The following is a 13,057-nucleotide window of genomic DNA, read 5'->3' as shown; positions in this document are numbered from 1 at the left end:
CTTAATCAATAAGACCATAGATCATATAAATATTGACGGCCTACAAGTAGCTTTACCTATAAGGAAATTTGGGTTTTTCAAAGTGTATAGGAAGCATGCATACAAAATCTACATTAGTTTTGGCCTCCTGCAATAGTTCCGTATCATGACATTTGCTCGAGATCCTAGTTCTAGCAAGAACTTTTTGGCTTTTGGTCTCATAATACAATAACATTTTTTGTTAACCCAGATTGGTTTTGACCCATCCATCCAATCTTGTTTATAGGAATCTTTTGAATCCTTCAAGATCACCCCATTAACATCCACAATTATAAATCTGCCTTTTCTTGTAGGAAGATAATTTGGAATCTTACTTTCTACAGCATTATGCCCATCGAGCACCAAGATCTTGTTGCTACAAAAGAAATTAATAAATGAGATAAGTGCAAGAGACAAAACAAATAGTTGAACTCAAAGCACACTAAAAATCATGTGTCATAGAAGACTCATAGCAAAAGGTTGAGTTACAAGGCCATGCAATGCATGTGCAGATATACTACATCTTGTATGCATGCATCTTAGGCATACACACATGAGAGTGCTTTGTCCCTTTTACACAAAAAGGCTCTGCTAGAGGAGAATTATCTTCACCTAAATGCTACCCATTTTCTACAAGTCCTACAACCTGCTCTTGCTCTCCCTCAAGCCCCCCCTCTGCTCTTCATAGATAGTAGGCTCAATGGGGCCCTTCTCTCTCTCCAAGTCCCCCTTCTACACTTCACACACAATAAGGTTAGTGGGCTCCTTCTCTCTCTCTAGGAACAATTCATAGTTAATAGGATCTTCCTTGTGGTCCTTGATTCCATCCACCCTAGACTCTAGCTCCACATCATGCATACCATGTTGCCTTTCTCCATTTGCATAAGCCATCATCTCATCACAAGAATTAGTAATCGGGGGGTCATTTACACTCGACACCTCCTCACGCACATAAAAAACTACCTAATAGTGGGAGTCACTATGGGGTTGATGTGTATCTTCATCAAGTCCCATAGTAGGGTCCTTGTCTCTGACTAAAATGTCCTTTTGCAGATCACCTAGCACTCTTGAATTTCTTTTGTAATGGTGAAGTGCATTTCTATGTCACTGAAGTTTTTATGGGGGTCATCAATCCCTTGCAGCCCTTCCCTGTCCTCATCAAAGTCATGTCTATGCTTTGAGTCCTTATCTACAGCATGGTTGTCTGCATACTCCATATTTGCCTCAAAAACTACAAAGTTTGACAAGATGACCGATTACAAATAAGGAAAAGAAGAATAAGGGAGACAATATAAAAAAGAAGTGGATAGTTACTTACTCTTCTAAATATGTCCCTTGTGAGCCCAACTCTTAGCCACTTTGGGGATTTACTAATTGCATCTAGATTTGGCACAAGTGTCATTTATCATGAGAGTGGTAGTGAAACAAAGGGGATGATATTGGTGCTTGCAGGCCAGCATGAAAGAACCAACCACATAGGCAGAGTCTAAGCACTCACCACAAGCAACAAAAGATTGCAAAACATGGATTGTGTTGCCTTTATCCACAATGTGGATTCTAGGAAATAATGTGAAATTTTTTCCTCTTTCTAGTTTTGCAAGAAGCATTTTAACAAAGCCTCTCTGAACCTGAGCCTCTTGACACTCAGCCTCCTCAAGAAAATCACATTCCATTTGCAAGAAAAACATGGAAATGTCATGCGAATAAATAAGAGTAAGGTAATGCCATATAGGAATGTAAACCATAATAAATAGTAAATAGTGGCAGTTGACATTGAAGCAATCAAGTAGTACAAACAAAAACTAACAAAGTTTGAGATTGGTACTAAAAAGAACCCAAACTTGATATTCAAGATACGCATGCATGTGATGATCCTACCAAGTTGTACCAATAAATTAAAAGATGTATTTTAGCTATGATAGTACTAGCAAAAACGTACCAAAAACACATATTAAGTTTATTGAATTCACACCAAAACATTACACTCCATATTTTCAAAATGAAAATTGAAAACTTGCACACAAAGAATATAATCTAGTACAAAAAAAGTAGAAAGGATGATATTCATACTAACATGTACAATGATGCACCAAACACTACAAAAAGTTGTTTAAAAATGTATGAAACAATAATCAAAATTTAATATAATTTTGAAAAGAACCAATTTATATGGGTTTAGGATATATAAATTCCCAAAGATCTATCACCAAAAGTACAAACAAACATAAGATCATGGTACCAATATGTACTAGAAGGTACCAAAGGTTCTAAAAGGTCCATGACAAATATACCATAATATTTCAAAAATTTTCACAATGTTTCAAAATGGATAAAATTGGCTAATTAAAAAATGTACACTACTATACCAAAATATATAAAAAGTACCAAAAGGTACGAAAAGGTCTCAAAAGGTGCCAACAGGTATAAAAAAGGGTCCAAAATCTTCATTCAAAATCGTACCAGAATGTACCAAAATGTATCAACATTATATTCATTTTTTGTACAAAAAGCATTAAATTGTACCAAAAAGATCCAACTTTTGTCAAAATACACCTAAATAAAAGTAATACAAGGCCAACTGAGTACAATAGCTACCAAAGAAAACGAAGATGCTAAAAGATAAGGCAAAAGTATATGTAGAGCTTCCACCTTGTAGGCAAAAAACTGCAAATCTTTGGCATGCGCTTCGACACATTCTAATTAGCATGAACTTCTTTTAGCTCTTCATCATCATCAGGTTGACCTTGCTAGTATAGCTCAGTGAGGCATGCTCATGCAACCTACTTAGTTTATTCATACAGTTTGATGGAACCCTATTAGCAATGCTCTACAAATAATAAATGCAATGTGCTTCCAAAGATCTAAACTTCATTGCATTATCCTCTTTAATGTAGATGTTGATTGCACCCTATGTGCAATTAGTGTTTTTATTCAACCCATGCAAGCCACCTTGAAATATGATGTTTGCCCTCCTCCAATTGCCCAACTTCCTTTCCAGCCATCCAGGTTGCTTTTGCACATGTTCAGTAATTCACCCTGAATTTTATCCATGCAATCTTATGTGCTAATGGGTCTTTTTTTGCATCACTGCACATCTCAAATGCATAGCATCTAGCAAACTTTGTTGTAATCTCCCCACATGATGGGGGTGTTTGGTACACCTTATGGAAAAAGAGTTTGCAATCCTCAAAAAATACAGGCTGTTTAGATGGGTTCATGTATATCTTGGCATTCTTTTGATGTTGCAGCTTGAACACTATGAGCCATTGATCGTTGGGAATATTTGCATCTATCAAGCCTCAAGTGACCTTCCCCCCTCAAGGATAAGGACATACTCATCATGTAGGTCCTCTGTAGTGTATAGTAGAGTTTGCTGAGTACGGGGTACTCATTCATTTTTTTCCCCTTGCAATGCACAAGTACTTAATTAGTTACTACAAAGCACCAAAAATTCATCCTATAGATACCTATATCTGATCATGCAATTGCTTACCCCTCTTAGACTTTGTTGATTCTTGATCTGTTCTTATGCACAAATAAGGGTCTTTCTATAGTCTCACCAAAGAGGTTGTTTGTTCTCTTGGATGATTGACTCAAGCCCTATATTGGTGCTCTAGACCCCATGCTGGTACATGGCTCCTTGGTGCTGTTGATGGGTGTTTTGTCCCCCTTTGTCTTGAACCATTTCTTAGCAACGGATTTGGGGCTCTCGCCCTTGGAGTCCATTTGCACAATGGTGTCCTCATATGTAGCAGTTGCAAATGGAACTTTGAAAGCTTGAAGCTTGACACCTTCAGCTGATGCAAGAGATGTTAGCAAGTAGAAGATTGGGCAGAAGAGTCCTCATGAACTAGAAGAAGATGTTAGTCATCGAGCGGAGTAGAGCTTGAATAGAAGATTCCTCATGAGATGGAAGAAGATGTTGGTTATCAAGCGGAGTAGAGCCTAGGCAAAAGAGTCCTAAGTGAGTTGGAAGAAGATGCTAGTCATTGAGCATAGCAAAGACAACGAAAAGATCCCATGCACGACTTGAAATGATGTATAAAAATTCATTAAAAAAGACTAGCATGTAGCCACCACTATCCACACGTTCCAACTGTCAGATGTCCATACCATGATTGGAATTCTTGCCCTTTGTTCTTTTTCATTCCAAATTTCTATTACAAAGGTTTCTTCAAACTTCAATTATCATAAAAAGAAATACCAATCTCCCTCTAAGTTTGCCAAAGAGAAACAAAGGGGCAAACTAAAAATGGGTACAATTTTGGTACCACCAAACCATGCTTCCACCCTATTTCCATGTCCAAAATCGTCTCAATAAACCTCTCCCTTATCCACCACATGTATGACTCAAGGTAATCTTTGCACTAAAAGAAAGCACACAACAATTGAGTTGAAATCACAAGAGACTTTTAACTTTAAAGAAAAAGTTAAAAGACTTACATTCACTCAATCTATGTTCAGTAACTTTGAAGTTATTGTCCTACAAACATTCGAAATGACTCTCCATCTGCAGTTGTGTGCATCACTTTATAGTGGGAACTCCTGAAGGAGAAACTTGAAAGGTCTTTGAGAGTCAGCAATGTCTTCAAAAATGGCATCCAAGTGGGTAGTAACAAGTCTAGCAACACTGCAAATGGAAACTTTTAGCCAACATTAAATAGCATAACTACAATAAATTTATAAAAAAAGAAAAAACTTAAAAATAAGAGAAAATACATTTTTTTCATGCCATGAATTCTAGAAAGAGAATTCATAAGGATGATCTCTCGAGCAAGAATATCAAAGTAGAGTAGACTCCAATGTCCTCTGTAAAGTAAACATTAGTCAATAACAAATATAAAAATAAATTACCAAAAGTAAGTATTTATAAGAGATTCACCTTTCAACGTTCGGAGAAAAGATATGGGATTGTGTGACACTATCACAAATTTAAAAAGCTTGCAATATTTGAATCAGAATTTGAAAATAAATCCACACAAAGAAGTGAATCAACAATAAATATGTTTTTGGCGATATCATTGCTGAGAGAAGCAATGTATGCCCGGTATAGAAACAAGGCCCAAAATATGATAATGAAGGTGCAAAGAACTTTGAAAAAGTAAATAAAAACAAGGAGAGATCTTACCTCAAACAACAATAAATCACGGAATATGATAGATGAATCCAAGGACAATAACCAAGGAGTCAACAAAAAGAAAGGAAGACATTGTCCCTGCTTTTAGCCACTTCTCCAAGTTCCATAGAAAGGGCAATGATGTCAAGGGGGACACCTAGAAAAGGAAAATTCCCTTTGAAAACCTCAAGCCTCACCCTAATTAGAGCTATCACACTCTCTGAGAGGCTTCTAGATTTTCTTATTTAGAGTGGCATTGAATTGTCATTTTTCCCAATTGCTAGGGATACATTCAATCATGAAAGGGATTTGGATCAGAGAGTAAATTACTCCAAGGATTTTTGCAATGTAGACTAGGTAGAGTTTGAAAAGTCCATTTTTGGACAAATTTTATGCATCAAATGTTGTATGCTCTCTTCACCCAAGGAATTGCAGGCTTATGTCAAAGTTTGTTGCATTCATTGTGTATGCTCTTATGAAGTATCCAATTAGATTTGATAAGGAACAATTAAGACAATAAAATCCTCTAGCAATTGTCTACTCAAGGAGTTGGTGGATGGCAAGGATATGGAGGACCAAGTTGATCATCAAATGGAGACATCTATTGCAAAGAATCTAGATCTTGCTCATTTTGAAATTGAGACTATTGAAGAAAGCACTATTGAGATCCTTGAAGTATCTGAGTCATCTCCAAGCTTTATTGTACTCTCTCTATTGACTTTTGCAATGAAAGACAAGGAGTACTTATTGTTATCTGATATCCAAAGGCTCTTTCATTTGAGAGAGGACTATTGTTTGGTAGTTATTACAAAGGTTTTTGTAGATGTTGATGGCATTATTGATGTTGAACATGAGTCCAAATGTGAATTTCTTTTCCTAGATACACATGTGTCAAATGACAAGTTTATCGATGCACTCGAGGCCGTATCTATGTGTTTGACCAAAGCAAAAGATGTTGATAAGAAATTATAGACTACTACTAGTATGGAGTTTAACGAGCTTCAAGAAAGACTTGGAATTTCTAATTTTGGAAGAGAAGTGTCAAAGTATGTAAAGGAACTCAAGACATAAAGGAAACATCATCAATTAACTTATGGAATCCAAGTAAATAGGAGAATGATGAAAATCAAATGGTTTTTATTTATTTATTTTTCATGATTATCCATGAATATTTTACTTTTCTTTCTCATCGTAGTTTCTTTCTCGCATCTCATTTTGATCTTATGTTCTTTTTCTCCAGTTGGAGATTGGATATGAAGATACTTTATTGGGAAGAGGCAAAGGATTAAGAACTGGAAGTAGCTCCCTCAAGGATGTTGCACTTGGACATTACCTTGCCAAAATTGATCCTCATATTCTTTTGTTTTTATATAGCACTTTCTCAAAGGAGGTTTTATGGTCCATTCTCTATATAAAAGTGCTTACATTGCTTCTTGGCTACTCATGATTATAGTATAATGCCCACAGAGTAATGTTTCTGAAAAATATAGCAACCATTCGAAATTTTGGTTATGCTCCTACCTACTCTTCCTCTAGAGTTGGATACTTTCTACCATTCTCCTCTTATGCTTTGGCAACACAACAAATTTTTTATTTTTCATAGGCATAGACCCTTCAATATGAATATACTCCCCAAAAATATTTGAAGTCCTACTATTCATGGCTATCCTAGCAACTAAAACTACAAGAGGTTGAGGCAAACTAAATGTACATATCCTTTGATATCTAAGGTTTTTGAACCACAATTTAGAGAGAGCACAATAATCTCTACGGTCATACCTATAGTGTCAAATGTCTCATATACTTCATTTGGTTTTTCAATCCCTTTCAACTCTTTCACTAACTATTTCAAAGTTCGACCTCTCAAATTTACATTTTTTGGTGATTGAATGATCCTTAAAATGTCATTTTCATTCATAGTTTCTACTAAAAGCTTGATTCTCTCCTTGTTCTCTCCAATATTTATGCTTGATATACTAGAGACAAATCTCTTTGCAAGATTTAGTCTCCTTTTTAAGACCTATTTACACAAGTTGGTTATATTTTTCAGCGGCCTTTTTCTCTCTCTAAATTCTATTAGACTTTCCTTTAAGCATAAGAATTTTCTTTCAAAGACCTGTTAGTATTTTCCAAAATGACAACCTTGCTCATCAACTCAAAAATAGTTTTTTGTGTAGTTGTTAATGCTTCTCTCATTTCGAGCATTTGTCTTGCTTACACAAAAGATGTAGAACGTAACCGCATGCAATATTTAAACATTCCATCACAACCATCTCCAAGATATCTTATGAAGTCACGAACATTGAGAAAAGGAGGAGGCTTACCCGTTGAGGAGTCTTCTTGATGAATATTTCCATCCATCCACAAATCTGTATGCTTTTTTCCTTCTCGTCTCATAACCTATTAGTCTCATCCTTGTCCAATAATTCTCAATGATGTATACTCCTCCGAGATGAATAAATTGGATCTATTTGAATAGCAAGTTTATATTTGCATGCGCTTGTGCTTATGTTACTTGAAGAGGTATTGTTAGACATTTTAGCATAATAGAATCAACCAAGCGATAATAGCATAGAGAAGAAGAGAAAGTGCAGAAAAGAGAATGGCACAATAAATGAAGGAGGGACGAATGGACATGCTTTAGTGTAAAAATATCAGCTATGCAAAATTTTGTAAGTTCCAAGAGAAAAATGGTTGAAAAGGTGACCCCTGACATGGATTAAAGAATGGAGGAATTTAATGGCCAACCTCTTCAATTAACCATATATTCTCTCATTAATTACATTTGAGCAACCAAAGTTAGATGCTTTATTATTCTAAAAACTCTTCTAGTTAGCAACTTAATCATTTTCTTACAATTGCATTTTTTGAAATGTTTTTGGCCTTAATGATTTTTGCAATTTAATGCTTGTTTTGAAGAAAGTTTTTGCCAATTCAGAATCTACAAATGCAATGAATAAAACCTTACAAACAAAAGACAAGACAATAATGTTGGGAAAATAATAAACAAAAATAATATATATGTACATTAGTGAACAATAATGGTCAAGCTGGTTAAGACTAGAATCCCTCTTCCTTCACTCCAAGATCCATGCTAAATGTTTTAGGAGAAGACAACCTTCATATGATGCAAGTGAATTCTTAGAGGTTGAATTGTTAAATACTTTTAAATCATTTTTGTTTCATCTATCTATATAGCAAGGAATGAAGTGAAGCTATGCTTAAAGATTGCATCTATGATGAATATGCAATCATACATGAGTAACATGAACTCTAGTGATGTTTCATCAAAACCTAACATTGTTTTGTGTAGATCTCATTTTCATGTTTGTCAGTCTTTCAAAGAAATGTGTACATTGAATTCTTCAAATTTTAATATATGATATGTTGGTGTCATTTTCATACAAACGTCTTTCACATATAGATATCCAATAGACAATCCTCAATCAATAAAGCCTCGATGGAGTAGCAATAAAAGAATGAGTATCCCATTAAGAAGCTAGAATCTAAATGCATCACTCAAACACATGCTTGTATTTGGACACAAGCATATAGACTTCTCTCAATGTTGATCTTGTCACATAATTACACTTGTAGGCTCTATAACTATGTGCCCCATAAATAGGCTATAATAACAAACATATTCATAAAAGAGGTGAAATGCACATGCTAAGTTGATGTAATTAATAATTGCAATCCCAAGCATGATTTTATTCCATGAAATTGAATGACATGTTGTTCCATGCAAGAAAACAATGAGGTTAAGAGTTTTCTATACTGAAGTCCAAAAACAAGATACAAGAAAAATAACATATGCTCATAATCATGGTACTTAAAAGTGTCATCTTGTTTCTCCCACATTATAGTGTACCATACATATTCATCACAAGGCCTTCAAATGGTATCCTTGATGGCATCTTTAACCATTGAAAAATTCTACATTGCCCTCTTTTATCTTGGCAACATAATTGTGCATAGATGGCTTATGAAGCATAATTCAACAAGTTGGATGCTCTACAAAAATGAAGTAGTAAATTCTTGTTGTTACTTGTACACGCTTTTGAAATCTATCTATTTTATGGTTCCAAAATGAAGTAATAAAGGAGGTAACATCAAGAACCCTCTTTAAATGAGAGGAAAATTACCCTTCTTAAAGCTTGCATTGAAGTTTTTGGGGAGATAATAACGAACCTCTTTAAATGAAAGGAAAATAACCTTCATTCTTCTCTTTAAGTACACTCTTCAAATGACAAGAAAATAAGCATGCCGTTATTGAGTTTAAAACTAGCGTTGAAGTGTTTGGAGTTGCAGCACACACTATGAATGCTTTTTAAATGAGAGGACCAGAATCCTTTTTCCTCCTCTTGGACAATGAGATCATCTCCTTTTAACCCTTATGAACTAGGTGGCTTGCTTTTGTTGTCATGTCAACAGTAGGTAGTTTTATTTTTCTATATCAAAATTGCTTGGTATAATTTTTAAAGATCATGGAAAAATACAACTTAAAGTCATGGCTTATGAGGGGTCTCCTTGCACTAAATCATGTGATTACTAAGGAATTATACCAAATGTATTAGGTTTTCCATCCAACTTGATATGATGCTTCACATTATAACCTTTTTCTTAAAAGACTCATATTTGTTCTCTGATAGAACTATGTGCTCATAAAATCTTGAAATAGGAAGAGAGGATGAGCAATCATATGTAATTTCACTTGAATGGATGTTCTTTTTCATAGGCATGATACAACTATGTGCTCATAAAATCTTGAAATAGGAAGAAGGGATGAGCAATCATATGTAATTTCACTTGAATACATGCTCTTTTTCATAGGCATGTGTGTGTGCATACACATGCACATGCACATGCGAGAGAGAGAGAGAGAGAGAGAGAGAGAGAGAGAGAGAGAGAGAGAGAGAGAGAGAGAGAGAGAGAGAGAGAGAGAGAGAGAGAGAGAGAGAGAGAGAGAGAGAGAGAGAGAGAGAGAGAGAGAGAGAGAGAGAGAGAGAGAGAGAGAGAGAGAGAGAGAGAGAGAGAGAGAGAGAGAGAGAGAGAGAGATTTATTCACGCACAAGCATGCATGCATGAACATGCACACACACATAGACACATTTTAGTAACTAAGGCATCTAAGTGCCTAGAAGTTTTCATTTTCCTATGCTTTGAATAAAACATTTCAAGTTAAAGTACGCTTAAACAATGTGTCTTCCCTAAAAATTCTCACATGCAATATTCATGGAGGTGGAAACATGCATTTATCGTGATACTAGCTTGAGAGATGCTACAATGCTACTACTTTTACTTCAACAAGCTTGAAGTACAACATCGACTAACTAGATGAAGCACTTATAGCACATTAATATAGTTATATGATTCCTTGTGATACGTTTAATGCTTATGTTTGCCCACATATATTGGCATTCTCATGCATTTGCAAAGTAGTTCTATACAAGGCTCCATTTGCAAATGTGATAAGACATTGTGGGAGGATCACACTATAAGATCCATCGTTTGGATTAAGGAGACATACTTTAAATGGTCAAAAGTAATATCTTATTTGTAAACTTCCTCTATCAAAAGGTTTGTGTACTTGCACAAACGTGTCATTGGGGACTCACTTGCTACATTACATAACATGAGCATACAACATGAGGTTATTATGGGGTGCATAGGGTGATAATGTAAGAGGACAATATCCATGTAATGCACTATTCATCATATTTGTTAAAGCTAATATATGAATGATTCACAATCTTAGGGACTTTATACACTAGAAATTCTTATAAGCTTGAAGTAGGGTGATTTATAATCTTAAAAGAACCATTTATAGGGTGGTTATTATTAGATATTCATGTGTTACAAGGTATCCTTTTGGAATGCACATGTATATGCATAGTATACACTTTTGGGTGGTAGAGACTTTGATATTACTTCCATGTACAAAGAAATTTGTATCAACTTCAAGACATTTTTGTAAGCCATCCTTATAATCTACTTAACTTAAATGTACATATTGATACCAATATTGGAAACTAACTATTTAATGTCCAAGGGAATTCTAATGAGGATCTTGGAGAATGAATTAGAAACATGTGCATCATAGACACACACGCATGCACGCATACATGCACATGTGCAAACACACATGCATGCATGCATGTGTGCTTGCACACACACATGTAGTTCAACTCTTTTTTGAGAGTTTTTTTCCCCTTAAAATTTCATCTATAAATCATGAGATTGGAGAAGAAAGTCACATATTCATGGAGAATATATTTGATGCTCATTGTTGAATATCCTTTTCTCCAAAGGTGAAGGATGTCTAAATGGGAAATTTAAGAGGTAAAATGCCTATATTTCAAGGTTTTTATACTGAAATCATTCATATGGTGAAGGCTTCCTCATTTCTTATTTTCTTAATTGTTGTAAAGGTAAATTTCAAAATTTAAAGGTGGGATTACTCTAAACTTAGGGATTTTTCGAAGGTTTTCTTGGTCATTGGCCTAAATTTTAGGCTTTAAAACTCAAAAAATAGCTCTATATATAAATATTTTACATATTCTAGCTTAAAGTTTCCCAAAATAGCTAAAAAATAGGGTTATATCTTAACATTCACCCAATTTTCTAAGCTCTTTAATGTTGATCAACTAAACATTTGCTCACTTATCTATAAACTAAAAATCATAGGGGTCCCTTATTTTTTTACCTTGTTAAATACTCTAGAAATGTTGGTTGGATTTGTAGTTTATGGACTACGCTATAAACTATGGATCATACATATTGCCATATTAAGATGTGAAGACAGATCTTTAGAAGGCTGTATGAAGGTATGTGCCATGACAGGTGAAAATTTTGTGCGGTCCTTGGAAGAAATCAGTGCCCAAGTCAAGGTGTGTTGGTTTGAGATTGCTCGTGTACATTTGAAATTTGATTTGCATAAGTGGAGGGATTGTAATGAAGCTTGATTGCACAAGTTTGGACTTGTTTAAAGGCCTCTCTAAAGCTCATTTTTAAAAAGGGAGATTGAGAGGAGAGGGAAGACTACCTATGTGCGAATCATGGGGTCACACTAAACCTAGATACTAAAGGGCCTAAATTGTAATTCCACACAAGGTAATAAGAGCATCTTTCCATGGAGAAATCTAGAATTGTGTACAATTGTTTCAAAACGATGCCTATGATATTTTGTTACCTTCCCACATCATGAGTTTTTTAGATTGAGTGTAGGCAATAGCTAGTTGAAAATCTATTCCGCATAAGGTTGCTCAATCTCTTATTAGTTGTTAGTAACACAAAGACTATTGGAAAAGTTGCATAAGCAAAAGTTTCTCCAAACTTTTGTGTCTCCTAATATTATCAAAATGCTTCGCGTGAAGGGAAGACAATGCAATTTTGTTGTTTCCAAAATGGAAGCTCCTCTTTTATGGTTCCAAAAGGTAAATCTGTTTGAAATCCCTAGGTTGTTAAGTGAATACTTGATAAAGCTCCTATCTTTAGCTAGCCATTTGACAAGTCAACTAGGTTAAACGCTCATGCGAGCCGAATGATTATTTAGAAATTATTATAGGGTAAAGAGGACAATACTAGAATAGTTAATGCACGATGCTCTCAACTTATGTCGTGACTAGATAATGAGACTGAGAATATGATTGGGGGAAGATAGGAGAAACGACCAATTCCACTGGAAGGATTCCATTGTGGCTAGTAGGTACTGTAGCCGGTATACTCGTAATTGGTTTAATGGGAATATCTTTTTATGGGGCTTATTCCGGATTGGGATGACATACTTTAATCTGGTTATATTTTTAGTCATGGCTACTTTATATTGGCTTTTTCTCTGCTTTATTGAAACTAGACATATCATCAAAGGTTTCTTATGAGACCTGATACCGTCTCGCAGATGTATAGATCCCTTTCCCGTTA

Source organism: Lygodium microphyllum, chromosome 1, assembly GCF_053477565.2.
Source record: "Lygodium microphyllum isolate KBCC chromosome 1, Lygodium_microphyllum_v1.1.10, whole genome shotgun sequence".
Taxonomy (NCBI): domain Eukaryota; kingdom Viridiplantae; phylum Streptophyta; class Polypodiopsida; order Schizaeales; family Lygodiaceae; genus Lygodium; species Lygodium microphyllum.
The sequence above is the reverse complement of the archived record's forward strand: the minus strand, read 5'-3'. Positions refer to the sequence as shown.